This window comes from Canis aureus, chromosome 27 (genome assembly GCF_053574225.1).
Source record: "Canis aureus isolate CA01 chromosome 27, VMU_Caureus_v.1.0, whole genome shotgun sequence".
In the NCBI taxonomy this organism is placed as follows: domain Eukaryota; kingdom Metazoa; phylum Chordata; class Mammalia; order Carnivora; family Canidae; genus Canis; species Canis aureus.
Genome location: NC_135637.1, coordinates 22,366,325 through 22,393,577, shown reverse-complemented (window position 1 = coordinate 22,393,577; position 27,253 = coordinate 22,366,325). Strand labels below are relative to the sequence as shown.

The following is a 27,253-nucleotide window of genomic DNA, read 5'->3' as shown; positions in this document are numbered from 1 at the left end:
ATACTTTATTTATTTATTTATTTATTTATTTATTTATTTATTTATTTATTTATTTAAAATTTTTATTGTAGTTCAATTTGCCAACATATAGCATAATAATGAGCACCCAGTGCTCATCCCATCAAGTGCCCCCCTCAGTGCCCGTCACCCAGTCACCCCCACCCCCTGCCCACCTCCCTCTTTTATGTCTTTTGTGAGGTCAGTTAGGCATCCATGTTTTCCCATCAGGCTGCCTTGGATCCAGGCCAAAGTGGACTAAGTTCAGATGCTAACCAAGGCATCCAATAGAAAAAGAAATGATGCTCTAATTCTTAAATAATGAGAAATGAAGATTTAGAGGTGAGATTTGTCAAAGATCACATAGCCAGTGAGTGGGGAAAGGGGTTAGTAGATTCCAGAGTCAGCTAGTCCTAGGTTCGTGTCCTGCCTGTATCACTTCCTCATTGGCGATATCAAACCCCTGAGCCTTCAAGTTTCCTCATCTGTAAAGTGGGAACAGATGCTACCTACATCATTGAGCTATGGTGAGGATTAAAATGAGCTAATGCATATAAAGTGCTTACTGAGGAGGGGCCCTGGGAAGTAGAGGAAGTATCCAGTAAATGTTAGCCACTATTTGTCCAGGTTTCTTAAAAATATCTTATGCCCAGGGCACCTGGGAAGCTCAGTCAGTGAAGTGTCCATCTCTTGGTTTTGGCTCAGGTCATGATCTCAGGGTGGTGAGATTGAATCCTGCCTTGGGCTCCATGCTCAGCATGGAGTCTACTTGTCCCTCTTCCCCCCCTTCTGCCCCTCTCCCCACTTGCTCTCTCTCTCTTTAAAATAAAATGAATAAAATCTTTAAAAATATACCTTCTGCCCAGAATAACTTAATACACATAATTATGAAATCAGATAAGTAACTCTGTGAAGTGGGCACCACTATTCCCATTTTACAGATCATGAAACAGAGACTTGGAGAAATAAGATGGCTTTCCCAACATCATGCAGAAAGGAAACAGAAATGCCAGAGATGGCATAGAGCAGACCTTGCTTCCATAGTCTCACCAGGCATCCCTCTCTCTACTCCATGTATTGTGACCATCCTTTTCAAATCCTGGCCTCTGCCTGCATGTCTGTTCCCCCTCACCCTGTTTCCTTCTTGTCTCCAAAGCACTTTTTACCTTCGATACACTATCTTGCTGTATAATTTTACTTATTTATCATGCATATATTGTATTGTCTGCTTCACTCCTACTTGACTTTAAGCTCCCAGGGCAGGAAATTGTATTTATTTTGTTAGCTGCTGTATTCACTGGTCTGAGCACAGCCCCTGACACACAGTAAGTGCTCAGTAAATATTTGCAGAATGAATGCCTAGTTCCATAGCTTCCTTTACATATTACACTGCTAATCCTAAACAATGTATAATCAGAACTATCATTTGTTGAATGCCCCCCATGTTCTAGGCATCTCAAAGGCATCATAAATATATTATTGCTAATTTTTACTGTAACTTCTCATGGAAGGGATGATTATTCAGGCTTTGCAATTGAGGAGACTGATAGCTAGTTTACTTGGATTTGGTGCCCATCAGGGGCAGATGGGGAGTAGGATCTAGGTCAGCTGGACACCAAGACCTGTTCTTCCCCAGCCAATGCACTCACTGCAGGAGGCGTGCTTCATTTACAGAGAAAAGGAATGTACCTCTACACATGTCAATGTATTTAATTAAGTATGTATAAAGTGTATGGATGTACCACTCTACTAATGGAATATGGACTGTATTCGTTTTCCAGGGCTGCCATCACAGAGCGTCACAAATGGGTGGCTGAAACAACAGAAATTTAGTGTTGTAGATTTCTAGAGGCTAGGAATCTGGGACCAAGGTAGCAGAAAGGTGGTTCCTTCTAAGGAAAATCTGTTCTGGGCCTCTCTCTTTGGCTCGTAGATGTCAGTCTTCCCCCTATGTCTCTTCATACCATCTTCTCTCTGTGGGTGTTTGTTTTCAAATTTCCCCCTTTTTGTAAAGACATCAGTTAAATTGGATGAGGGGCCAGCCCTACTCCAGTATGACTTCACATCAACTATTTACATCTGCAATGGTCCTATTGCCAAATAAGGTCATGTTCTGAGATTTTAAGGACTAGGACTTCAACATAGGAATTTTGGGGGAGGGCACAATTTAACCCATAATATGAATATTATGAAACATATATATATGAAACATATATAAAAATGAAATATTAAAGGTATAAGATAAATAGAAATATTCTAACATTTTCTTCCTACACTCCCAATGGATTGTTTATTTAAAAACCACTTTAGGGGCACCCGGGGGGCTTAGTCAGTTGAGCAGTTGACTCCTGATTTCAGCTTGGGTCATGGTCTCAGGTGGGGGATTGAGCCTCCATGAGGCTCTATGCTCAGTGCAGAGTCTGCTTGAGATTTTCTCTCTCTCCCTCTGCCCCTCTTGTGCATGCATATTTCTCTTTCTCTCTAAATAAACAAGTAAAATCTTAAAATAAGCTTTATTGAGATATAATTCATACATCATCCAATTCAGCCATTTATAATTTACAATTCAATGGTTTTTAGTACATTCACAGGGTGGTACAGCTATTGCCACAGTCAACTTTAGAACATTTCCGCTGTCCCCAAAGGAAACCCTGTAATATTAGCAGTGACTCCTCATTTTCCCTCAACCCCCTCTATTTGCTTCTTCTGGATATTTTATATAAATGGGATTGTATAATATGTGATCTTTTGTGACTGGCTTCTTCCACTTAAGATCATGTTTTCAAGGTTCGTCCCCACAGCATGTACGATTCTTCTTATTGCTGAGTAATATACCATTGTATGAAGAGACCACATTTATTTATCTCGGTTTTTTGGTATATATTTTTTTAATTGGAGTTCGATTTGCCAACATATAGTATAACACCTGGTGCTCATCCCGTCAATGCCCCCCTCAGTGCCCATCACCCATTCACCCTATCCCCCCACCCACCTTCCCTTCCACTACCCTTTGTTCGTTTCCCAGAGTTAGGAGTTAATCAGCTGGTGGGCATTTGAGTCATTTCCACTTGAGATTATTACAAATAGTGCTGCTGTGAACAATTGTGCCCAAGTGTTTGTGTGAGGGTATTTTTTAAATGCCTTTTGGCTAAGTAACTAAAAGTGGAAGTGCTGAGTCATTTGATAAGTCTGTGTTTGGCCTTTTGAGGAACTGGGCAACTATTTTTCTTTTTAAAATTTTATCTATTTATCTGAGAGACAGAGTGTGAGTGAGAGAATGAGAGAGAGAGCTTGCTACTCTGGGAGACGAACAAGGGGTGGTGGAAAGGGAGGCGGGCGGGGGGTGGGGGTGACTGGGTGACGGGCACTGAGAGGGGCACTTGATGGGGCGAGCACAGGGTGTAATGCTATATGTTGGCAAAATGAACTCGAATTAAAAAGAGAGAAAGAGAGAGAGCTTGGTCAGGGGGGAGGGGGCAAAGGGAGAAGCAGACTCCCTGCTGAGCAGGAGCCCGACATGGGACTTGATTCCAGGACCCTGGGATCATGACTGGAGCCAAAGGCAGATGCTTAACTGACTGAGCCACCCAGGCATCCCTGGGCAACTATTTTTCAAAGTGGCTACTACATTTTACATTTCCACCAATAATGTATGAGGGTTCCGACATACTCCCACCCTCTCTAACACTTGTTATTGTCTTGTGTTTTTTAATTTTAGCCATTCCAATGCGAAGTGGCATTCCCCATGATTTTGGTTTGCATTTCCCTGATGACTAATGCTGTTGAGCATCTTTCTGTGTGCTTGTTGACCATTTGCCTATCTTCTTTGGAAGAATGTCTATTCAGATCCTTTGCCCATTTATAATTGGCTTATATGTCTATCCATTATTGAATCATAAGAGTTCTTCATGTATTCTGGATACAAGTCCCTTAACAGATATATGATTTCAAATATTTTTCTCCTAATCTGTGGGCTGTATTCTCAACTTCTTGATGGCATCCTTTGAAGAAAAGGCTTTAATTTTGATAAAGTCTAATTTATTCACCTTTTTCTTTTGTCACTTCTGCTTTTGTTGCAAGATTTAAGAAGGCTTTGCCTAATCTAAGGTCATAAAGATTTACTCCTGTGGTTTCTTCAAAAATGTCATAACTTTAGCCCTTAGATCTAGTCTACTATACCTTTTGAGTTAATTTGTGTGTGTGGCATAAGGACAGGATCCAACTTCATTCTTTTGTTTGTGAAAATCCAGTTATGTCACCACTATTTGTTGAGAAGATTGGCACTCGTGTCAAAAATCAGTTGACCAAAGATGTAAGGGCTTATTTCTGGATTCAATTTTGTTCCATTGGTCTATATATCTAGTCTATGCTACTATCACACTGTCCTGACTACTGTAACATTGTAGTAAGTTTTGAAACCAGAAAGTGAGAGTCTACCAACTTTGTTATTTTTAAAGATTGTTTTGGCTATGCTAGGTTCCTTGCATTACCATATGAAGTTTATTTATTTTTTATTTTTTAAAAGAAAATTTTTTTTATTTTTTTTTATTTTTTTTATTTTTTTAATTTTTTTTATTTATTTATTCATGAGACACACACACACACAAAGGCAGAGACATAGGCAGAGGGACAAGCAGGCTCCCCACAGGGAACCCGATGTGGGACTTGATCCCGGATTCTGGGTCCTGGGATCATGCCCTGAGGCGAAGGCAGACACTCAACTGCTGAGCCACCCAGGCATCCCTCCATATGAAATTTAGTATCAGCTTGTCAATTTCTGTAAGAAAGAAAAAAAGCCTTCTGAGATTTTGATAAGTGTTGTGTTGAATTTGTCAATCACTTTGAGGAACATTGCCATCTTAAAAATCTTAAATCAACATAAGATGTCTTTTTATTTATTGAGAACCACTTTAATCTCTTTCTACAACATGTTGCGGTGAATATATTGTCTTGCATCCTGGGAGGCTCCCCACTTTGGTGATCTCTGGTTCAGGAACTTGGGCACCTTCATAAGGCCAATCCCAATTTACTTGCTGAGAAATATTTTCTTTGGCTTCCCCCTACCAGACAGCAACTGAGATCACTGTGGCTCTTGGTCAGCAGGAGGATGAGCTGGGTCCTCTTGTAAGTGTGCTATATTATTTACCTGCCACTACTGATGATGAGGAGGAGGAGTGTTGAGCTAAGGGTTTTCTACCTACTACCTTATTTTATCTTCAAAATATCCCTCTAAGGTAAGCATTATCACCCTTGTTTTGTAAATAGAAATGTTGAGGCTCAGAGAGGCACAACTGTAACAAGAGACAAACCACATAATTAAACCCAAGTATTTCTGACATCAAACACTAGCCACTTCTCATCCCAATCCACCCATGTCATCTCCCAGGTGGTTTCAGAATTTTGACAGTAAGTTGTTCTTACATTGCCATTCTTGTTGGCTGCCAACCTTATAGTTCATGAGTACAGTACTTATAAGTGGACCCGAATCTGCTAGAGCCCCTCCTTAAATTATGGAAACTAGCTTCTTTATCCAGCCACTAATGGCGGTCATCCTTGGACCAAAATTTTTGTTTGAGAAACAGACCTTTGCTTAGAAAAAACAAAAACAAAAACAAACAAACAAACAAAAAACCCTCAACAGATCTTATGAGAGGACTCTACTGTGTATACATTCCAGGGTTGGAGCCCACTGAAACATACTGAAATAGAATTCCAGGAGTTAGAGGGAGTTGTGGGAGCCCAGGAAACTGATTTTTAATAAGACCCTAGGTGATTTCTATGATCTGGCTAATTTGGGAAATAGATAATGGTCTCCATCCATCCATCCATCCATCCATCCATTTCCTCATCTATAACATGGGGATAATACCAGCACCAACTTTATATGATAGTAGTGAGGATTAAATTAGCATATATTTAGGAAGTCCTTAAAATGGTGCCTGCTGCATCACAAGAGCTGGTTAAGAGTTATATCTGGGCCTTTCCTATGGGCCTGGCTCTCTCTGGTTACCAGGAACAGCCTGATAATCTGGTTCCAACCATCTAGCTGGAATGAACACAAATATTGGCATCAGACAAAACTGGATTCAACTCCTGCCTTTGTCACTCACACTCACTTGTGGACACAAACACACTGCTGAACTTATCTGGGTCCATATGCTCAAATGTGATGTGAGGATGATAAAATTACCACTAAATAAAAAAATAAGGTTATAGCTTTTTTTTTTTGAGGAGATTGAGCATCAGAGAGGCAAAGCAACTTGTCCAAGGTCACAGAGCTATTAAGTGGTAGAGCTGAGATTTGAACCCATGTCTGTTAGATTCTGGGGATGTAGTGTCTACCTGCCAGAGAGAAGTGGCTATAAAATGTACAGGGAACTTGTAAAGAGGATTATGAACCCAGTGAAGTCTTCACCCAACTGGTGAACACCTACAAACAAGCACACATTACAGTCAGGCCGTGTAGAAACTTCTCTGTGACAAAAAGATATTCAGACTTCTCTAACTCCCACTGGCTTCATACAGAGCCAGCCTTCCAAAGTTCTCCAGCAACATGGGGATTTGGAGAGCCCTTGGAGAGATTCAATTTCTGTAATCTCGCTAGGCACAAGGAGAATTTAGGAGGCATGAAAGGTAGTGGTTATTTATTTCATGAATAGATAACAGCAAGCCATTTAAAAGGAGCAGTGGCAGAAAGATGAAAAAGCTATTAATATAGTTGGAAGCTCATCTCTTTTGGAGTGGTCAGCTGCAGCCAGGGAGGACAAAAATGAAAAAATATTGCAGTGGGTGCTCCTGACAACACAAATTATTTAGGAGTTTTTTTTTTTTTTATTTAGGAGGTGTTAAAGTGCATTGTTCACCATAGTAAACATTTTTTTATGTTTATGAGATCTGTTCAAAGGCATCTTGATGGATGAAACCCAATAGCATGTTACATGTGTGCGTGTGCACACACGTGTACACGCTGACATTTCTTTTGTTCTAGTAATCTTTGTAAATCATTTCTTTGAGCCAATGTACTCAACATGGGCTAAGCTGGGTCTACATAAGCAAGGAAAGTCCATGTCCTGTTCCCCAGGGAACTGTACTATTCTTGATGTCTGCTGTGCTGCAGATGGGGCTCTGGGAAGCAGGGAACTGATGTGAGTCTGACTGATGGGGGCAAAAGAGGTGCCTCAGTTCTGGAAGGAGAGAAACCAAAGGAACACAGGGCGGAGAAAGATGTAGCAGGATTTCCCTGTGTGTGATGGAACTCTATGTTCCCACCCAAAGAAGGGCCCAAGGGTGCGGGATTTGGAAAATCCTTGCACTTCTGACCACCATGGAGGTTCACAGTGTAAGGATGCGTGGTTCTTTTTTTTTTTTTTTTTTTTTTAATTTATTTTTTTTTTAATTTTTTATTGGTGTTCAATTTACTAACATACAGAATAACCCCCAGTGCCCGTCACCCATTCACTCCCACCCCCCGCCCTCCTCCCCTTCTACCACCCCTAGTTCGTTTCCCAGAGTTAGCAGTCTTTACGTTCTGTCTCCCTTTCTGATATTTCCCACACATTTCTTCTCCCTTGCCTTATATTCCCTTTCACTATTATTTATATTCCCCAAATGAATGAGAACATATAATGTTTGTCCTTCACCGACTGACTTACTTCACTCAGCATAATACCCTCCAGTTCCATCCACGTTGAAGCAAATGGTGGGTATTTGTCGGTGCTCGGGCGGCGGCTCCGCGGAGGATGCGTGGTTCTTAAGGTAAAGCCACCAACTCCCTCAACTTCCACTCCCTTCCCAGCATCTGACCATAGGGCAACACCTGCAGAACTCAGGTGCATTAGAGAATGCTCTCAGAAATACAACTTGCAAGTGATAAAACTGAACAAAGCTATTAATCACTGTAACTAAGCCATGTATCACCTATACACAATTGAAAGCTTAATTACTTTAAGTGAAATGACTTACAATTTTGTTAACAATTGGCCAAATTAGACAACTTACTAGTTTGATAAATGTTTTTTTTTCCCACTTGAATTGGCTTATTATTTGATTTAAGACTCATGTATACAACTAACTTAACTCTAAGGGATGAATTGAGTTTTGAATCCATGACCCCATTTTATAGACTGATGAAGAACACCAGCTAGGGAGTCAAATGCACCAGAGTAATATCCTGCTACCCTCACTTTCTAGAGGTATGACTTTAGGAAAGTTACTGACCCTCTCTATTGAAGTTTTTGTTTTCTCCTTTGTAGAAGGGGAACAGTAACACTTGGACTTATTGCATTGGCTTATGCAGATTAGTTGATATAATGCAAGGAAAAGGTTACCACAGGACTGGCACATAGTGAGTTCTTAATAGGCATTGCTTACCAGCATTGTCATCAACATTACCATCATCAGAAGGAAGAGGAGGTGTTAACAGGTGAACCATAAATCTGCCAGTCTCAGGAATGCCTGAAGGAAGCTGGACTCTTTGTGATGTCAACAGAAGGGATGTACCCATTAGAGGTAAATGATCATCTTGCTAGGGTGGCTATACAGTGATCACTGACCCAATGATATCCTGGAGTACATTGTACTTGGTTGTCAGGTTTGTTTATGACATGGCCTGTAGTTTGTGGAGTGCAGCTGCTGAGGGATGATAGTGTAGCATGCACTCCTCTAGGCACCATGTCATGATCAAGGTATTCAAACTGAGGGGGTCCAAGGCTCTGAAGCTTCCTTATGCTGATGTGACCCACAGTCACACTATCGTTCATTTTTGAGACCAAAATGATGATTGGGACATTGGACATTGGCTCTGGATCCACAGTCATATACTAGCATTCATTCTTGAGACTAAAATGATGATTGGGATGTGGGACATTGGGACATTAGCCTAACATGTTGCTCTGCTCCATATTTTGTATCCTTTCTCAAGGCAAAGTAAACTCATGCCTGGTGATCCTACCATACGTCTTGTGAATTTCAGTAACAAGCTGAATCTGAAAGCCATTCCAGTGGTTAAAAATATCTGGACTTGGTTTGGCATTGCCATTTATTCACTGGGTAACTCTGGGCAAGTTACTGAAACTCACTGAGCCTCAGGTTCCTCTTCTACAGAATGGGGACAGAATCATACACTTCATAGAATTGTGACTCATTAAATGAGATAATATATGCCAAGTGCCTAGAATAGTGCCTGGCCCCAAACTGAATGAGGATTAAAATGCCCAGTATAATGAATGCCCTATACTGGGTCTAGGCAAGGGGATTTTCCACAGACTTCTCTCCTGCCCATCAGGGAATATCCCCACTGGAACCTATTCCTGGGTCAGGAACTAAATCCCCAGGTACTTATAAAGTTGGTCCTTGCCCCATATTTAGCTTTCTCTAGACTCTCACTAGGGCATCTTAATCCTCAAATAGAGCATGTCATAAGGCCAGAGAACGTCTAATTCATGTCTAAGTCCCTTACCCCGTATTTAGCTCTCCCTAGACTCTCACTAGGGTATCTTAATCTGCAAATAGAGCATGTCATGAGGCCAGAGAATGTCTAATTCATGTCTAATTCCCTTCCTTATTGTTTGGCAAAATGTCATAAATACCTATGTGATTTATGGTTAAATGTAGGACATGTGCTAGACAACTGAAGATACAAAACCTAGACAGGTATGATGATGTCATGTGGTGATGACCAGGATGAGTGTGGATGCTCTTTTGTGCAGCAGGGAGCCAGGGAAGTGTGGTAACAGGGAATCTGAGCTCTTCCTTTGTATCAAAAAATTGCTAAATCCTCACCATGACCCTCTGAGTTTAGAATCCACGTGCCAGACAGATTGAAGGACGTAACGATCACAGTATATTGAGACTTGATGCAGGTCAATTCAGGGAGCACAATGAAAATGGAATTGACAAGCCTCCAGCATGGAGCACATATTTGTCAATTTTACTGGACAGTCAAACACCTCCTTAGTTCAGAAAAATGTTCAGCCAAATCAATCTGATCCCTATGCCCCAACAGCCAAAGTAGTCATGGCTTGTATGGGAAGAGCCTTATCAGATTTAGAGATGAAGTGACTCATTTGTAGCTGGGTGGTAATGTCCCCCAGGAGATCATTCTAAGGTATGCCTGTGGCAGGGGCTTCACAGAGCCGAATGCATGATGTAGCTGACTCAGGGCACTTTTCTCCTAGCTAGAGGCTGTGCTCTCCTGACTTCAGATCTCTCTTTCTCTTCCGTAAAAACCTCCACTGGGACTATTTTGAGACTTCTTATTGGTCAAGGACTATGTTATTTCTCAACCATGATTCCAGTTGTACACGCCATCATGGTTCTCCCACTTGAGTCAGAAACCAGAGTCACCCTAGCAGCCTTCCTGGTCCCTTCCTATGGGTCACCAAGATTGCCATCACAAATTCCCCAAGAGTTCTCACATCCCTGCTGTCCCAGAGCCCCACTGTGTTCACACAAGGTCTGCAATGACCTATAGCCTGGTGTCCCTGCCCTCAGTCTTGCCCCTCCATCCTGTTCTCCACGCTGCAGCCAGAATGCTCTTCTGAAGATTCAAATCTGATATGCCATACTCTTACTTCCAAACCCAAAACCTACACCCCAGCATTCAGTGCTTGTCACAACCTGGCCTCTCCCCTGCAACCCATTCTTAGGCTGTTAGTCCTTGCTCGCCCCAGCTATGCACACCTTCATGCAAAGTGCCAGGCTCTCTCAGACTCTTCTGGGGAATGGAGTCCTCAGCCTGACACCACAAAGCCCCAGTAGGTGACCCCATTTCTCCTGCCTCCCATCCCCTTGTACATGCCCTGTCAGCATGTGGGGCTGGTACTCAAGGGCTATATTTCCTTGGGAGGTACCTCGAGGGCCGTATCTGCAGTTCCCACTGAGATTGATGAACTTCGCAATGATGAGGTTTCTGGGGGCATGTATTGACATATAAATCAAAATCCAATTTATGCGAAGGAAAATCCCAGCTGGTTTACATGGCAGGATTATGAAACAGTTTTTGCTGTGCACAGCCTCTCATAGGATGTAAAATGATTTTACCCTCCACAAAGGAAATTTGGCTTTTAAACTTTCTCTAGCATTTTCTGGGGTGACCCTGGCACTGGGTCCAGTTTAAACATTTCCAATATGTCTGGCATTCTAAAGTTGTCAACTTAAGACACTGGTCTAGCTAAGAAGAGGAAGGAGGGGCAACTTGTTGAGTACCTACTGTGTACCAAACACACCTCTACGATATCCTATTTTAAACCTCATGACAGTTGTCAGGGTACTTGATGTCATATTGATGACCCTTACTCTCCACCATGAGACTGTTTCTCCATTCGCTTCCTGAGAGAGTGTATCTGCATCCATTATGTATTCTGCATAATAAATTACCATACACTTAGCAGCTTACAGCAACTACCTGTAAGCTTTACTTTACTACCTCACCATTTCTGTGGGTCAAGAGTCTGGACACAGCTTAACTGAATCCTTTGCTTGGGGTCTAACAAGGTTGCAATTACAGTGTTGGCCAGAATGTGGTCTCATCTGGGGCTTGACCAGGGAAGGATCTGCTTCTAGCTCATTTGGTTGTTACCAGCAGCCATATACTCGTGGGCTGTAGAACCCAGGACCTCAGTTTCTGGTTGCCTTTGGGCTGGAGACCACCTTCACTTCCTTGACACATAGGCCTTCCAAACACAGTCACTTACTTCTTCCAAGTCAGAGAGAGAGAGAGAGAGAGAGGCTTTAAACCAGACAGATGGTACAGTCTTAGGTAGCATTAGTACAGAAGTGACACCATTCTGCTATCTTCGTGGCAGTGATCGGCTAGAAACCAGACACGGGTCCTGCCCACACTCAAGGGGAAGGGGTCACATGAAGCATGACTATCAGGAGGTGGGGTTCATGGGGGCCACCTCAAAGCCTATCTTCCCCTGAAGGGTTAAGATGCTCAAGGGCACTCAGCTAGTTGCTTGTGGAGTTGGGATCTTACTTCAGAGGCCACACTTAATATTGTGCTGTCCCATCAGCTGCCCCATCTACAGTCAATGAAATCCAAAGCAAAGCTTTTCCTGGAAGATTTATCCTGATAGCTGAATCTGGGTCATTTGTTTACCTCTGGAGCTGCTGTGGGTCATTAGTATCCAAATCATTAAAACTGGAATAGAAGGAGGCAATTCTTCAAAGGACAAATGAGATACTGGTACCTGAAATGGGGAAGGGATCCTAGTGTGTCCATTCCTGCTGGACACAGGCCTCCACAAGGCTGTTCTCTGATGGAGAACTCATTTTTCAGATGGATCCCAGTGATCCGCTGTGGCCTTTGGGAGAAACTCATGTGGCCACTCAGGGGTAAATGTCACCTGAGGTTTCTCTATGTGGTCACCCTTCAAAAAAGAGGCCTTCACCATCTGGATTATTTAGAAGAATATTGCCACTGTGTTTTTTATTTTTCCACCAACATTCACAGCCTCCAATTTGACGTTTGGAGCTCTTCCAATTCCTCAATTCTGAACAAGACTTGTATTAACTCCTACATGGCTATCATGTGCAGTTGTATGGGTTGTGTACTGCATAAGGGATATCTGGCTACAAGGGTGAGTGGATCATATACAAAGTCAACATACTGAGCTCTCTTTTCCAATAGCAGTGAACACATTCAATATCCCTTCCCCTTTTAGTAACAACAGCCCGGTTTTGTTTTGTTTTGCTTTGTTTTAGGAGCCCCTTCCCTTCACTCTTTAATCACTCATTAAATCCAGGGCAGGCTGTTTCTGCCTGAGGAAAGCACTTTTTTTTTCAATTCACATTCAGAGACCTGTGTAGGTTTGCAGTAGCCTTGATGACTATTTTCAGGATAGAACCTTCTGCTGGACTGAGGTTGTGACATAATCTGCCCAAGCTGACTTTGGCAGCAGCAAGCAACTCAGAGTTTATTTGTTTGTTTTTAAGATTCTATTTATTTATAAGATTTTATTTATCTATTCATGAGAGGCACAGAGAGAGAGAGAGAGAGAGAGAGAGAGAGAAACCTAAGCAGAGGGAGAAGTAGGCTCCCTGCAGAGAGCCTGATGTGGGACTCAATTCCAGGACCCCAGGATCACACCCTGAGCTGAGGGCAGATGCTCAACCACTGAGCCACTCAGGTGTCCCCATTATTTATATATTTTTAAAATGACAGAGCTCGCAAGCAAGGAGAAGAGCAGGAGAGAGAGAATCCCAAGCAGGCTCTATGCTGAGTGCAGAGCAGGACCTGGGGCTCAATCCCACAACCTTGAGATCATGACCTGAGCTGAAATCAAGAGTTGGATGCTCAACCACCTGAGCCATCTAGGTGCCCCCTCACAGTTTTTAAAACCAACTGGGACAGCTGCTCAGTCATGGTGGAGATTCCACTTTCAACATGCTGCCCCTAAACTCCTAAGTCCATATGTAGCATCATTTGCTAAAGAATGAGCAGCTTCCGCTGTCATGTGCCTTTAAATAAACCTTAAAATCGACAGCCAGGGTTGGGCTCAATGCTGATTTTCAGTCATAAAGGCTGTGCTAGGGGGAGTGAGTATTGAAAAGCCACATTAAAAAATATGCAATCAACACCAGCTGTGGTGCAATTAAACTCAACTGATCACAGGTGTTCATACAGATTACATGCACACACGCTTCCTTTAAAATGAGGAGTTTGGAAAACACAACAAAATGAGGTCCATGGACAATTCACACCAGAATCCCCTGAAATCCTTCATAAAAATGTAGACTCTCTATCTCCACCCTATATCTATGAATTCAAGTATTTCAGAGAGCAGGAGCCCAAGAATCTGACTTCTAGCAAGCACCCAAGGCTGTTTCCATGCATAGTGCCATTGAAGACCACTCCTATGCAGGCAGGGCAATATTCTAAGGGTTCCTGGGATACTGAGAGGTGCTCCTCTGGTGAAGTGTCCATTTTTTTTTAAACAAAGTCCAGATGATTCTAAGTGCAACCATGTGAGCCTTGATGAATGTGGAGGTGAACTTCAATCTGTTATGGTCACAAACCAATTTACCAAATGAGCTTCTCCAGGGTAGATACCATATCTAATTCATGTTGTTTCTTTTTTTTTAATAAGTATTTTTTAAAGATTTATTTATTTATTTATTTATTTATTTATTCATGAGAAACACACACACACACAGAGAGAGAGAGAGAGAGAGAGAGAGAGGCAGAAAGAGAAGCAGGCTCCATGCAGGGAGCCTGACGTGGGACTCGATCCTGGGTCTCCAGGATCTCACCCCGGGCTGAAGGCGGCACTAAACCGCTGAGCCACCCAGGCCGCCCTGATTCATGTTGTTTCTCCAGTGTTCACTAATTGTTGAATTAAAGAATGAATGAGTGATTTAAGTAACAAAGTGGCAGCCAGTGTTCATTTGTTCAAGTAGACCAGGTGCTAGATTAAAGATATCTACAAACTCCCCATCATATCACCCTGGACAGGTGGGCTCTAATCCTCTTCCCCTTGAGTCTGGACTGGTCCCGTGACTTGCTAGACTAATAGATTATGGGGGAAGGGACGTTGTGCGGTTCCTGAGGCCAAGTCATGAGAAGCCTGTGGTTTCTGTCTGGGTCTCTTGGAATGCTTACTCTTAGACCAATACAGCTGTGTTCCCAGCCGACTGCCATCACCTTCTCCAGCTATCTTGAACGGTCCAGTTTATATGAGCCTGCACATGCATGCAGCCCCCCAGTGATCACTTGACACCAGGTAAGCCAAAGTAACTCCCCAGGTAACCTATAGAATAGTGAGAGATGATACAGTGTTTTAAGCCAGTACGTTTGGGGTGATTATTCCATGTCACTAGATCACAAGCAGACCACCAGGATGTTAGTATTCTGAAATTTTTAGATGATGAGGGGGTTTATTGCAGTCTTTGGTTGAGAGCTGCCCTTGGAGGGAAGTGAGGAGGTATTTATTCCCTGGTACTTCCCGTCCTGCAATAAGACAGAGCAGGTTCCATGGGCAGAGGGACACTTGACACAAAGAATCTGATCAGCAAGTAGTTGGAAATCAGCTGGCCAGCTGGGTGCACAGAAGTGGTAAGTGGCGATGGATTATGGGAGTGCAAGGGGCACCCCAGCATCTACTCTCCTGCCTCAGAAAGCAGCTTCTCAATTCTAGATCATTGTAGCCATGAAAGAATATGACTATGGAGTTATCAATTCTTGTGTCCTCCCAAGAAAAATCAGAAGGCTGGATCTTTATATAGAATTTCGTGGGATCCCTGGGTGGCGCAGCGGTTTGGCGCCTGCCTTTGGCCCAGGGCGCGATCCTGGAGTCCCGGGATGGAGTCCCGCGTCTGGCTCCCTGCATGGAGCCTGCTTCTCCCTCTGCCTGTGTCTCTGCCTCTCTCTCTCTCTGTCTATAATAAATAAATAAATAAATAAATAAATAAATAAATAAATAAATAAATAAATAAATAAATAAATAAATCTTAAAGAAAAAAAAAAAAAAAAAACAAATTCAGGGCAGTCTGAGTGGCTCAGCGGTTTAGTGCCTGTCTTCAGCCCAGGGCATGATCCTGGAGACCCAGGACCGAGACTCATCTCGGGCTCCCTGCATGGAGCCTGATTCTCCTTCTGCCTGTGTCTCTGCCTCTCTCTCTGTCTCTGTGTCTCTCATGAATAAATAAATAAAATCTTTAAAAAAAATTCAGTGAAGCCAAGTCATGCAGACCAAACAAAAACATGCGTGTGAGCAAATGTTTTCTTGATCAGCACAAGACGTTGCTGAGAGGGCGCTGAGCCCCACGTAATGTTTCTTAGGATGGGAAGATATGGCAAGATAGTAGGAGGTAGGTCATGGACTTGACCTTAAATGACAGATGAAGGTGGTTTTGATAAAAGGGAATTCACATAAGTGAAGGCCCAGGAGCTGACAGTTTGTAGGATGCAGGAGAAATGACTAGTTTTATAGTAAAGCCTAGTTAATATGAGGGAAAACAACATTAATATTACTAGAAACAAATAGAGAATGTGCTAATTGGCTACATTAAGTGCATATATAATTTTCACTTCACTCTTAGGAGTCTGGTGGAAGGAAATGCTTATATCTTGGTAAGAAATGTGCACTGATGATTATAATCTCAGAAAGGAAAAAACTATGTTTATTGACTGGGATCCTGTTTACTCTTGTACTGGCTAGACTAATCATTTAAGTGTGCTGCTTTATTTTGATCTGTATCTGCAAGTAAGCAAAATATGTTACAAGGGTGCCATTGTTTTGAATTTTCCAAATCCTACCTTTCATAGCAGGGTATCAGGTAAAGACTATATAGCTTACACTCAAGCAAAATGATTTCCTTAACCTAGTCCACTGACTGAGTGACCTTCTACAAGTTAATTAACCTCTCTGTGCTTTTGCATTTTCATTTGAAAAGGGAAGATGATGATAGACCCTACATCCCAAGGCTGAGAGGAGTTAAGTGAGATAAGACTTGTAAAACCCTCAGCACAGTGCCAGGTACAGGACCTTAAAGCACACCAACACTTACTTAGCAAGTCTCACCCTTGATGACTGAAGTCTAATGAGAACCATCAATTCATGTATTTGCTCCATGTTTGTGCCTGATTCTGACTTTACTGCTCATCTTTACTTGTGATGCACTACCCGAAAGATTGTGTCACTTGCAACTGGTGAACTGGTTTTTGGAGTTCTCTCTATAAGCTTGCCCTCAAATCTGATTCATTCCCAGAGGGGCTGCTCCAACTCTCTTGTTTTAGCTTCCTTCATCCATTCAATAAACCGCTCAGTCTAAATCAGGCCTGTACTAGACACAGAGATGAAAGAACCAGCTCCAGCCACACGGAGCTCATGGTCTAGTGGTGGGCACAAGGGGAGAAAGAAACAGGCATTGACACCACGGTGAGATTCCAGAAGCACACAGGAAGCCAAAGGACCTCAAAGGAGATGCTTCTACCCTGCCCAGCCTGGAGATCAGGAAAGGAAACTGACATCTGAAGCAAGTTCTAAAAAGAAGAGAGGAAACAGCTGGGAAATGGAATAGGGAATGAGAAGACTGTCTCAGCTCAAGAATATCCCAGACCTGGAGAACTGCAAATAGTTTGGCACTGCAGGAAAGGTGTGTGTTTTTGGTGACAAAACAGGGAGAAGGGAGGGAGGAAAGTCAGCAGGGACACACACAGACTAAGAAACCTGGTTGCGATGATGAGGAGCCATTGAAGGCTCGAAGGGGAGGGTGATTGGAATGGTGTTTTGGAAAGATCACACTTGATGCTCTGCAGGGAATGAATTGGACGTTACGAGATTAGTTAAGAGATTAGTTTAAGAGGCTGATATGGTCATTCAAATCTAAACGAGGTGGTGGCAAGAAGGGAATAGATCGAGATATATTTAAAAGACATAAGCAACAGGACATGGAGGCCCAGTGGAGAGGAGGAGGTGAGATGTCAGGACTGAATCCAGGTTTAGGAACCAGGCGGATGATGGAGCCTCTTTGTGGGGCAGGGCTTCTATGGGGTAGAAACGTTTAATATTAGATGGCTCTTCTTAACCAGGCCACATGCCTCTTTAGATTAAGTTCTAGAAGCTCAATTGATTTTGCAAGCCATTCTTACTGAAGCTTGAATCAGGATGATAATTATTCCAGAGAGGCAAATTGCATATATTCTTATGAGAGTATCCTCTTTTTTAAAAATTTATTCTTTTATTTATTTGACAGAGAGAGCATGCACAAGCAGGGGGAGTGGCAGTCAGAGGGAGAGGGAGAAGCAAGCTCCCCATGAACAGGGAGCTCAATGCAGGACATGATCCCAGAACCCTGAGATCATGACCTGAGCTGAAGGCAGACACTTTACTGACTGAGCCACCTTGGTGCCCCAAGAGCATCCTCTTAATTTTTACATGGTCTTCAAACTCAGTCCTACCAAATTTATTCGTCGCCTGCCCTGAGTCACTTGTGGGGCCTGTTTGGTTTCTGCCCTCACAGCACTTACATCTCATCCTAGAGTTCTAGTATCTTCTAAAGTGCTAAATCCTCCTGTCCTCTAGGAGTGCTTGAATAAGACTAGAGTGTATCAGTTAGCTATTGTTGTATAACAAAAATGCCCTCAAAACCCAGTGGTTTAAAATTGTAACCATTTATTTAGCTTGAAATTCTGCCATTGGCAACTTAGGCTGAGCTCAGCTGGGGCATCCTTCTCATCTCAGCTGAATACATTCTTATATCTGTGTTCAGCCACAGATTGGATAAACAGTTTTACTGACGCTGGCTGCTCTTGCATATTTGAGGCCTCAGCATGGATTATTGTTCTGGATTGAGTCTGATTCCTGTGTCCTTCATCCTCCCAGAGTCTATCCCAGACTGTTCATGGGACAGCCCAAAGGTTCTCCAGAGAGAATGGAAATGCGCACAGTTTCTTGAAGCTCAGGCTTGGAATTGGCACTCCTGCGGGTGTTCTACTGGCCAAAGCAAGTCACAAGGTCCAAGAAGGTTCTGGAAGTGGAGAAATAGTCTCTGCCTCTCAATAGGAGCAGCAGAAGAATCTGGTTGCAAAGGGCATGGGCACAGGGAGAGGAAGATTTGAGGCAATTTGACAATCTACTCCAATGACTCAAGCACTTCTAATTCTTCCAAGGGGTAAAAGTAACCACAAAAGAGAGCTCTAATCAGCAGATGATGGCAACAGTCACATTTCTTATCTCTCCCACCCAAACAGGAAACTCAGGGAGACCTGCTTTTTTTCCAAGAGGGGAACCACTCTGTCCCTTCTGGCTGCTGGGTCGGTCCATTTCTTTTCATTTTAATTTTCTGATTGAGAAAATTCTGTTCTTTTTATCTCCCAGGACAACAGCCTGGGATCCTCTGCACAGATGTCACCGAGATGAAATGTCAGTAGAGTTCACTGTGACCCTGAGGGTGGGTGCTCCCCTCCTCACTGTCCTTCTTCTCCTCATGGTTGCCTTTGGCAGGGCTGGTCTACTCTATTAATAAACCTTCTCCTCAGCATTTTCTCTTGAGGAAACAGTATCAGATAGTCTTCATCTATCTCGCTAGCCTTATTCCTGCCTGGCTGGAGAGGAGGTCTCCTGACATGAAGATAAGAAATTCCAGACACCGCTGCCATGTAGGGGAAGCTCAAGGTTCCATTTTCCTTATGAAAGGTCAAATTGCTTCTTTTTGCAGCATTGGGAAAGAAAAGAGCCAACATAATGTGCTTTCTAAATGCCAATGATCTTGACGTCCCTGATAAGGAGAAGTCAATGAAGGAAGAGAATGGCTCAGGAGGAGAGCTGACTTCTAAGTGCCAGCGGGAGATGTGAAGCATTTTTAATCACTCATGTTAAAGGCTGTGTTTAATTCAATACTAGGTTAGGGTAATGCAATTATCGCAGCTTAAGGAAACTTCCTGCCCTGTTGCATTGAATACAAGTAATAGTAATAAGTTCCCTCAAGAGGCCTGGGAGCCAAGACAGGCCAGTTACAAACTAACCCTACCACCTTTTCATTAATTATTCTTTCCTCACATGTGTCTTGAGTGGCCACAATATGCCAGAAACTGTGTTGGGCATAAGGGATGTGGAAGGGGTAAACAGCATTCTGCTCCTGAGGAACTCACGGCTTAATTGGAGACCATGACAAATCACCAGATGACAGCTGTGCTACCTAGGACATGCAGGGTGTTGTGGAAGCATCTCCATGGGAGGATCTAAGGAATATCATTCCTTGAAGTTTTTCCCTCAAGCAGTAGAGGCTCTGGGAAGTTATGAGTCAGGCCTGGCACATTCACCACTATATCCTTGGACCTGGCTCTTTGCGGGGTTCATTCCTTTTTGTTGGTCGACTTAGTGGTGTGAATCCAACATTCTTGCCCCATGGGGCCATCAGTCCCTCCCCAGACATTCCATGGATTCTTACACTTGTATGCCTTGGCAAATACCATCTAGAATCTTATTTTCATCCTTAGGCATCTGGAAAACTCTGATGTACCTTTCAAGACTCAGACCAAATGCTTTCTCTTCTGCAAAGTTTTCTTCTGATCTACTGAGCAGGACCTATCCTCTCTATACAATTCCTCTAAGCTCCTTGTTTATATGTCCAGTTTGGTCCTTATTTCAAAGGACTATTTTATTGTATTCATTTGTTTTTTTATGTTTCTGTTTCCTTTACCAGGTCAGGGCTTCTTTGGAGTAGGGTCTGGACGTTGGGGCCCTTTCTATCATCTGTGCCTGGCCCATAAAAGCAGTTCAACAAATGTCCACTGTCTGGATAAGAGACTATGTGTTATGATTGGGGCCACGGATTAGTGGACACCGTCAAGATAGTTGTATTTTCTAACTCATTGGGATGATGGGATAGATTATGAGACCCAGTGAAGACTGAGAGGAAGGGCATCACTTTATTCTCCTCTCTGCCTTGTCTAACCTGCCTTGTCTAACCTTACAGCATCCCCTGCCTTGTCTAACCTTACAGAGACAGGGAAGGCCAGGGCTCATGTCTTGGTGCCATGGCCCACATCCAGGAGCAGAGGAAGTATTGCTCTCTGAATACAGTGTATGGATTTTTGACCTAGACACACCACATCTCCATACGTTAGCCAGGTACAGTGGTAGGTATGTACTTTATGGGTATAATTCTTACAATGCACGTTAGAAAAACTTATGAACTCTACCTTCAAAATACTTCCAGAATCCTGCCACTTTTATCACATCTGCAGATATTGCTCTGTTCTACCACTTCTTGCCTAGAGGACTATACTATCCGCATAAATGATTCCCTGCTTCTGTCCATGCTCCAATACCCACTTCTCTGCTTTCCAATCTAATTTAGATCCAGAAGTCAGGATGATCTTATGAAAATGTAATTCAGATCACATTCCTCCTCTGTCAAAACTTTCTTATGCTTTCCGTCTCACTCAAAGGAAAAAGCAGTCTTTATGATGGCTCTGAAGGCCCTGTAGGATTGACCTTCTTCTCACCTCCTGACTTGTTTCTGACCTTTCCTTTCCTCTTTCACTGTGTTCTAACCACATGCCCTTTGTGTTCTCCTTGCATTATGCCAAACATGTTCCTGCCTCAGGGCCTTTGCACTTACTATTCCCTCTGCAAGGATAAACCTTCCCTAGATGTCCACATGGTCCATTTCCTCATTTCAGGTCATTGATCAAATGTCATCTTATCAAAAAAAAAAAGCCTTCCCTGGTCACCCTAAGTAAAATAGCAACACCACAACTTCAGGAATTTCCTGTCCTCACATCCTGCCTGATTTTTCTCTGTAACACTTACCATCACAGACATATATTTTTAAATGTGTTCTTGTCTGTCTCCTCTTGCTAGGTGTCAGGTTTGTGAGAAAGCATATTAGGCTGTGTCTGTCCACTATTGTATCTTTAGTGCCTGACGTATCTCCTGGAATGCAGTAGGCACTCAGTATTTGATAAATGAATAAGTATGTGGACTCTCAAACAGCTCTGCAAAGGAGATATTTGGGATTATTATTCCATTTCTTAGATCAGACAGTGGAAGCCCTGAGCAGGGAGAGGTTTGTTGAAGCTCCGCTCCTGGGCTTCTGGGACTCTAGAAAACAGTTCGTTTCAGATGGCTGAAACAAACAGAGGGATTTACAGAGAGGTACTGCACCCCTTATAGAGGCCAAGGCCTCCAGAAGGACTGGAAGAATAAAATGGAAGGTATTAGGACCTGCAGATCAAGGCTGTCACTAGGGTATGCAGGTCCCAGGGCATATGTTTTCTGCAGATCTCCTATCTATACAAACAATGTGAGTCAATCCAAAAAAGCACGTTGGCAAATAATACATACATACATATATACATACATACATACCAGTGTGTTGGCATATTTTTGTGGACCAATTGCTTGTAGTGCCACTAAAAGAAAGATCATAGTAACTAGTGGGAACCATTAGCTTGTGAAACTCCAGGGCCATGGACCACACAATCTTTGGGGCATCTGACCAACCCAATACATGTGGCAAAGGATCCCTGCAGTGGAGGAGCAGAGACTGGAACTTCTATGGGTGCTGATCTGAGTTTAAAGTGCCCTTCCTGGATGGTCCTGCCAGCCCCAGCACACTCCAAGCTCTAGAGAGGGGATTTAGAACATTTCTAGGAAAGCAAGAATGCATTCTAAAGTCCAAGTTCTCCTGAATGGTGGGACTCTGCTACTCTGGGCCTAAGGGAAGTCTCTTTGTTACCCTGTCCCTATCTCAGCCACATACTTCTGGGCCCAGCTCTGGTCTCTATTTCATTGTTCTCCTTCTCAGTATGTCTGCAGACTGGCTTCCCAGAAGAAGACACCCCTTCTTTCCACAGCTGCCCAACTCATACCATTGCCAACGTGTTCCAGGTCCAATAAGCAGTGACAGGAGGAGGAGTGAGGGAAGCAGGATGATGGCAAAAGTCTGGCTACAGTTCTCAGAGCAGCAGGAAGACAGGTGAGGCAAGTGGCTTTCAAGTGTTTATTTACTACAGCTTGTGAGGAAAAGCACCCTGATATTTCACCCTGGATACTCCAACCTCCAAAGTCTATACTCTAGAATAGCAATGGTGCAACTGAACACCACCTTTTATAGACCCATCTGAGGGGCTGACAGGGCCACAGGATCCTGGCAACGGCAGTAAGACTTTATGGAGTGAGACCCACATGCTGGATTTCAAATCTTTTCAGCTTATTCCTAATGAATTGGGAGGCAGGCTTAGAGAAAGTGGAAGCATTCTACCTGCAGACAAGCTGACATGAACAGCCAGCCACCCTCTGAATGTCCAGGTGCTGTGTGCATACATGTACATTCATAAAAACTGGCAAATTACACCAGAATGGAAAACAGGATAACTGGGTTATTTGATCTCTGGAGCCTATTCAGGACACCTTCTTGTAGCCTGGAACCGTGCAGGACTTGAGATGGCTTGGAACTAAGCATCCAGATGCTGGCATTAGCCCAGACTCCCACCTCACCATTTTGCCTCAGTATCTATGGGCTACTTGCTACTTGGGCAGGATGTGCTTATGCAGCATAGCAGGAGTCCCAGGGTCAGCCAGGGAGTGACTGAGTGAGCTGTTGGAGAAGGGCTGACCTGGGGGGAGGCAAGAGCAGATTTCAATTGTCTGAAGGTCTGTCTTGTGGAAGAGGGTGATGTTCACAAACGGGCAGACTGAGCCTGGTGTTGGAAATGTTTTCAAAAATGGAGCTTCCAATACTGTTGTGATTAGGCTATACTACAAAGTGGTGAGCTTCCTGATACTTCTAAGCATGACATCAGAACACCACAGGATTCCTAAATCTAGTTGTTCTACAACTGTGAAAAATTCCAAATTTGTTCATTAGTATAGAGGATTAAACAGCCATAACACAAAACAAACAAACATGAGTGCATTGGAATAGACTCTCCAAGGGTCCTACTCGGTTCCTGTCACTGATAGCAGACTGTAGCCCTGCACGTCTGCCTGTCATAGCCTTTTTCTTTCACCCTTCCTTTTTTAGCTTTTCTACCCTCTTTCAAAATCTGATTAAGATGTTCTGGGCCAGTTTGGATGAGGTCACCAGGATCCCAATGCTAGGGGAAAAAATACGTGTGCACAATGGTTGGTTAGGACCACGGACAGCAACATGCATTTGCACCTCCTTTGGCTGCTGGGATTAGACTACATCATCAGGCTACATTCATTAATGGCCCTAGGTTGTCAGGAATCCTATTTAAACAGAAATTGTGGGGCCATCTGGCATAATTGATGCACTGGGTTCCTATATATTCATTCACTCCATTCATTCATTTATTCTGTCATATAGCCCTAGAGAGAAAGAGAGCAAAGGATAGAAAACATAGTTACCTGCTAACTCCTGATTCTTACAAGGTCCAGTGGTTTTCGCCACCACTGGGATCCAAAAGATTCCCCTTTATCCATTCAATCAACCTCCTTTTACCTGAGTCAGTCTAAGGAGGTTTCCATTCCTTGAAACCAAATGATTCCTGATAAAGACAGCATCGTTGGATTAGGAACCTTCACCCAATAAATGACAAGTCTTATCTTTCTGCCACCCATAGAGCTTTGGGCATGGAAGACTCCAATATCCAAATACCGGTAGCATGGATGAAGGACAGAGCTTGGAGCTTGCCTTCATGAGACATAGGTCCTGGTCACAGCCAGAAATGGGCTTACTCCACGTGGACAGAGGCAGCCTCCATCATTTTTGTGAAGCAGTCAAGCAACACCAATAAATCATACCCCAGTGATGCTTGCTTTACTGAAGCACTCAGTTTAACGAGTCTTTCTTTGACACACAAAATTCTACTTGCTCCATCAGCAAATGTGACCTATTTGGTGTGAATAATTCAGTGTTTTGCAGGGGTTCTGACTTCCAGGGAGAATGCCGCACTGTCAAAGATTGTTAACTAATCCTTTGGAGCAGAACTGAGATCTGATTCACCTGTGAGTTAGAAAATACTTGGGAAACAGTAAAAAGAAAATAAAAAAGAAAAATACTTCCCCCCCAACTAACAACGGAAACCACCCTCCCCAGACTCTTCCAACACACACATTACTGTGCAGCTCTTCTCTCTTCCAAACCTTAAACCCAGTCTCAGGGGATTTTGGTAAAAAGAAATTTCTGAAGATGCATTTCTAAATGAGGAATTTTATTTATTTTTTTATATTTTTTTATTTATGATAGTCACAGAGAGAGAGAGAGAGAGAGAGAGATAGGCAGAGACATAGGCAGAGGGAGAAGCAGGCTCCATGCACCGGGAGCCCGACATGGGATTCGATTCCGGGTCTCCAGGATCGTGCCCTGGGCCAAAGGCAGGCGCCAAACCACTGTGCCACCCAGGGATCCCCTAAATGAGGAATTTTAAATGGAAAAGTCCAGCTCTGGAAAAATGTGCTGGTTGTCTCTGCCTAAAGGAAGTAGGGGATCATAAATGATGAGGAAGTCCTGACTGCTCACAGCTCAAAGGAGGGGTTTTTTTCCTCTTCTTTCTATCTAGTTGTGTGTTGATGAGCAAGTCAATTCTCTCTAGGCACACTTGTAAAACTAGAGCCTCAGATTAGAGATCAGAAATCCTTAACCAAGTATTTTGGGTGATTCATGTGTGGTCAGTGTAATCTCTGAAATATTGTGCTAATTATGTTTGTATGTGCGTTTGGGGAGGGGGAGAGGCTCTACAGCTTTCATCAGATTTTCAAGTGTTCATGCCCTCTGAAGCTGGAAAACTCTTGGACTGATCAATTGCTAAATCTCAGTTCAATCCTAAATCAGGCCATGATTCCAATGTCTTCTGTGAGTCTAGAGAGTTGTTTTTCTGTACCTGGACTGCTCATGATGGGGGCTTAGGAGGACTATGAGTGATTTCACCTTCCAAGAGTCAAATTGGGGGCCCGATCACTGGATGCAGCAAGTTTATGTTTGTGTGTAGGCTTCTACTAGTCAGGGAGGATATTCCTTCATTTATTCATTCCACAAATAGTTATTTGGCCCTCCTGTATGCTAAGCCCTCCACTACCCATTGCCCTTCTGGAGCTCACAGTCTAGGAGACAATGAAAAAAATCACAAATACCTCTGATTCCGAAGTATGACATAGGCTCTAAGGGTCACTAAGAGTTTTGGCAAGAGACTATAAGAAGTGACATGGTTTTTCTTCAATGTCACATTATATATACCCAATGAGTGGTGGACTCCAAAAGTAGTTTATCTCTCCTGATCCCCACTGTCACCTCTTGATCCTCTTGCACTTGAACCCTCGCAATGCTTTTCTCTTCACTTATGTTCTTGCTCATCAACTGAAATGGAGAGTCCCATGTAGGAGAGGGTAGGGGTGAGAAAGACCCAGTCATGTGCTACCTGTGAGAATATAAAACCAAACTGCACACTTTGGTACTGGAAGAACCCTCAGGCTCTCAGGGAAGGGGGTGAGAGGAGGGATGCTGCAGGGGTGCTTCAGGTACTCAAGGCAGAGTGGTGGGAGAAGCATTTACCTTCTCAAAGTGAGAACTTTGAAAAACAATGCTCACTTGAATGTATAACTTTATAGCATTGGGAAAAAATAACCATCATTCATTTGGCATCACACCTGGTGTTGCACAAAACAAAACATAACAGAGCTAGCTCGCTTATGGCTGAGATTGTTGATTCTCAGCCCACAACAGGATTCAAAACAGTCTAAATAAAGCAAGCAAGCAAATCCAAACCCACAAACCAGGCAAATTAGGGGGTGATTACATCCATTTGTGTTTCAGAAGCTCTCTGATTTATAAAGGGCTGTCTTAAAATAGCGCCCTTGAAGTGTTTACAGATCTGTAACTTGCTTGCTGGAAGGGCTGCAGATGAGAAGGGAAACCTAAAACAAAAATTGCAGAATTCCTGGTCCATTGAAGGGCATTCTAAGGAATGTGTGACCTGACTTAAAGCTATACATGTGGAGGAATCTACCCACAAGGTAAAGAGAAGCATACCTACAACCATCAATGCTGGGATCAGGGTGTGACCTGGGTTCTTGTCTGAGAAAATGCACATGAAAGTATTTGTATACACATGACACTTAATAAGTGGTCAACAAATGTCACCCATCATCATCATTCTCTAGGTTCCAACAATTCTCTAGCACTAGCTAGATGTCCTAGAGCTCAATTCAATTCTGACACTACCCTGAGTTATTGCATACACCATAAGTTAAAGGGCTCATCCCACAAGACTGTCTCTACTTCAGACACCAACCACAACCCTCAGGTATCCCTTAACCACTCATGCTTCTGCTACAAATTTGGAGGCTCTGACAACTCCCTTTCAGGTTCAGTACTTCATGAAAACAATTTATGGAACTCACTGAATGCATTATACTTGCAATTACAGTTTTATTATAAAGGATACAACTCATTAACAGACAAATGGAATATATGTCTAAGGTGAGGTGGATGGAGTGAGGGAGCACAGAGCTTCCATGATATCTTCCCATGGAATCAGGGTTTGTTACCCTCCAAATACATTGATGCATTCTCCAACCTGGAAGCTCCCCTAAGCTTTGGCACCCAAGAGCTTTAGGAAGAATTAATTAAATTATTGATTTAATTTAAACCATGTGGTTGAACTCAATCTCCAGCCCCTGTCCCCTCTCCAGAGATGGGGTGTGGGGCTGAAAGGTTCAACCCTCTAATCACTTGGAAGTTTCTTCTGGAAACCAGCCCTCTGTCTCCTGAAGCTATCTAGCTCTCCCCTTCTTGTACTTCCCAGCCCCACAAGAGGGCTCATCATGAATAACAAAATATATTC

The 27,253-nt window shown here is 43.1% G+C and overlaps 2 long non-coding RNA genes across 2 annotated transcripts; one reads left to right on the top strand and one right to left on the bottom strand.

Moving 5' to 3' along the window:
• Positions 1–227: 227 nt before the first annotated feature.
• Positions 228–24,220, top strand: LOC144299508 (uncharacterized). The gene is made up of 4 exons (XR_013366215.1): positions 228–339; positions 5,065–5,231; positions 22,255–22,425; positions 24,035–24,220. It is a non-coding gene; the product is annotated as an uncharacterized LOC144299508 (long non-coding RNA).
• On the bottom strand, positions 4,588–8,532 carry LOC144299507 (uncharacterized). Its single transcript, XR_013366214.1, has 3 exons — positions 8,368–8,532; positions 7,650–7,813; positions 4,588–4,774 (listed from the first exon to the last, which is right to left on the bottom strand). It is a non-coding gene; the product is annotated as an uncharacterized LOC144299507 (long non-coding RNA).
• Positions 24,221–27,253: the final 3,033 nt, after the last annotated feature.